We start from the raw sequence: 3,714 nt of genomic DNA, 5'->3' as shown, positions 1-3,714 counted from the left end.
TATTTTTATATACACACACACACACACACACACACACACACACACACACACACAATTATATAACTAAATAAATGAATCATATTATTTATATATATTTCTTATATATATTTGTTTTTGCATAAAAAATAAGATTATTATGAATTTCTTTCTTTTTTTGCTTTGAGACATTATTTTCTTGACAATTAAATGCATTTCTCCCTGAAATTTCATTATTGTAATAGGGGTGGGCGCTATACCGGTATGAAAGTGACTACTGGTATTATGTTGTTCCATGATATGGATTTTGCTATACCGTGGATACCATTATATCTTCATGAATTCAAATTTTGCATTTATATAGTTTTGTTCAATTTGGTATGCTTTGCAAATTTGAACACAAATGACAATAAAGAGTCGAGTCTGAACATTTTTGTCCTCTGTGTGCAACGCCGTACTACACAGGCATTAGTAATCAAACACATAGAGCATCCTAGCAGACCAAATTAATAGAGCACAAATCGCCTACTCCAGTGGTTCCCAAACTGGGGGGGCACGGCAAGGCTGAGGGATAGTGTACAGTCAGCAGGTTATTTTACAAAAGAAACCTCTGCAGGGTGATAAAGACTACACTACGCAATTTTCCCACTTATCATGCGGCCACTTGTCTGATAAGTAAATAATTTAGCGCAAAATATTAATTTGACATTTTAATTACCTCATCATGACTCGCAGTACCCGCTTGAGCGCTCCGTTATCAGTTGTAGCAGTTGTGGTTGTATCAATAACAGACAACTAGATGGCGCGATTGAAGAATTAGAGTTGTATTGCAGGGAGCTATGTAGAAATATAAATGAATGATGCATGGTTCTGCTCTAAGCATGAAAGTTAAAAGTTTGTGAAAGGACTTCCAGTGCCAGACACAATATTTAATTTAATTTAATTTAATTCATACAGGCCTACCTCATGTTGCACATTTGCACTTTTTAAGAAAAACAATGGCACAACAGGGCTCGCAAAATCGCTAGCCCCACGTCCCGGGGCTATTGTGTTTTCCAGTCGGGCTACCAAAATGTATCACCACTCTGCCCAACGGACTATCTTAAATGCAGATCTCCCGCAGGTCCTTAACAACTAATAAAGTGAGTTGTATCAAACTTAAGGCCATAACAAGTTTTAAATATGTTAAATGGTATAAGAAATGTCTTAATTATAATTTCAAGAGGTCTCACAGTTGGGGATGGAAAGACAAGAGTTGCGATATGGCTGGATTAAACTTCAAAAGGCAATGATGTCATTGAATAAATATGAGCCCTGCATGTGTCAAGTCAAAAGGAGCTGCTTTGTGTACATCCGTTACCGGGGAAACCGCAATATTTCAGCGCTCCTAAAGCGCCATTTCTTTGTGATTATGGTCAGATCAAAGCAAATATCAACTCATGTTTTTACGCAGCAAACACAGAGTTGTAAATGAGAAAGAAGTTAATGTGTCTTCTAAAAATCTAAACAATTAAGACAGTAATATTTATACGTTTTAAATTTACATAATTTATATGCTTGATTCATCCCTTTTCATAAAAATGGTCTAAAGGCTGAAATGCTGTTGTATAAGATTTTTGTTTTTGTGAAAACCTGTATCTGAACTGTAAATCATGTAATTTTATGGCTCAATACTGTATGTTACCACAGACATTGTCCAACCCCACGCATACTGTGTTCATTTTACTTGTGCAGCTCTTAAAATAGGTCATAAATTGCCTTAAATGTATTTTAAAAAATTCTGCAGATACCCTGTAAATAGTGAAATAAAATTCCTTCCTTCATATTTGTTGATATTTGTGTATTGAAAATATTTTTGATTGACATTTAAACTCCTTTCTATATAAAAAAAAAATTAGAATTTTTATTTGGGCTAGTTAAATTAATTTTCGGGCTACCAAAATCTGAAGAGTATCTGCCCGAAAGGCTACCAGGGATTTTGAAATTTTGTGAGCCCTGCACAATAAAAAATGACTTTTCAGGTCTATGTCCAATCCCTCACTTTTTCTAGTTATAAAAGGTTAAAATATTTTGCCTCTAATTTTTTTTTCTCATATTGCAATATAATATCGATATCACCTGGACAGTGTAAAATATTGCAGGGTGTATTGTACTATATTGTAGGCATGGGCCGGTATGAGATTTTGACGGTATTATAACCTTAAGCAAAAATATCACGGTATCACGGTATTGTCGTTACGGCTCTAAAATGTGTTATTTTTAATATGCTGTGCATTTTCAGTCTTTGAGGAGACATGAAAAACAGCGCATACCGCAGGCTGGGTATAACGGAAAATATTAGTAGTTTTGAAACCGTGAAATTTTCAAATCGTGGTATACCTTGTAACCGATAATCGGCCCATGCCTAGTCTATATGCTGTGTTCTGTTAATGCGTGAACTTCATATTATTTGAAGCACACTTGCTGTCCATTAATCGCAAAAAGCTTTGTTACTTTTTAACAAACAAAGTATCAGCTTTAAAATTGTCAAATTCATAACGAAATTCAAACAATAAATACGTTGTTTTGGCGCTCTTTAATGCGGCAGGTGCTGAAGCGCTAAAGCGATCAATAAATGCTTCAAATAATATGAAGTTCAAGCGGCAAGTGAACCCATTATATCTTTCTCTTTACTACTATGTACATAATGAACATGAATTAACATCAAAACGTAGCCTATTTTATAAGAAAACCTACAGTACAACTTACTGAAATGTCTCATGTAAAAGCTCATTCAGTGTTTCAAACTGTGGAAAACACGTAAAGCTTGTAAACATTGCAATGTAATAATACATTTACCCCAGAATAACCATTCGGTGTCCATAAGGTCATCAGTCAGCTAGAAAAATAACTATAAAGAAGAGCATTTTGCTATATGTATGCGCTATTGGATGTTAATGTTTTTACTTAACCTGTTGTCTACATGATTCAACTCCTCCTACAAAATTGCATTTTACTAATGAAGAAAAACAGACTGAATGTGTGAAAGACATATGACAACCCTTGTAGGATGCCCTGAGGAGGAGCCCAAACTACACTCAGTGGCCAAGTGATGCTTGTTATGATCCGTGATATTTTAAATTCAAGAAAAGATTAGACATAATCACATGAAAGTATGATTGAAATGTTAAAAAATAATAATAAAATAAATAAAAGACGTTTATTCTGTGGCACCTAAAAAAATAATTTGGCGACTAAAAATTTTTCTTATAGGAGCCAATGGCTCCTTACTCGATTTTTTTTTTGTTTGGAGCCCTGCTATGAAGGATGAACAAATAATGTCATCACATTAAAAATAACTAGAATTCTGCGCCGAATGGGAATGCTTCTCACAAGATTTCACAGAGATGTTATTGATTCTGCGGTGAATTCGACTGCTTTCTTCACTGTATCTCCCAGCGCTGTGTATAACGGTGTCGCGTGATCGAGATCAACCCGCGGCGGGCTGCGCTGCGTAGCCCAAACGAGTAGCGCGGATTCGTTACGCTTTCGGTTCGTTTGTCCAGTGTAGCTCTTGTAAATCGGTCATGATGAGAACGCAAGCCTGTTCATTCCATTTTTGGAACTGAGAACAACCTTTCATTGACGAATGCGCGTTGCAATGATGTCACGGGACGCGTCTAAGCCCAAAATCTGCGACGAAAATTTGCGAGCTCTTGCGAAAATTGTGGAGTTTGCTTTATTTTGCGATAAATTCAG

This window comes from Sinocyclocheilus anshuiensis, unplaced genomic scaffold (assembly GCF_001515605.1).
Source record: "Sinocyclocheilus anshuiensis isolate Anshui unplaced genomic scaffold, SAMN03320099.WGS_v1.1 scaffold675, whole genome shotgun sequence".
NCBI classification, from domain to species: domain Eukaryota; kingdom Metazoa; phylum Chordata; class Actinopteri; order Cypriniformes; family Cyprinidae; genus Sinocyclocheilus; species Sinocyclocheilus anshuiensis.
This window is presented reverse-complemented; position numbering follows the sequence as displayed.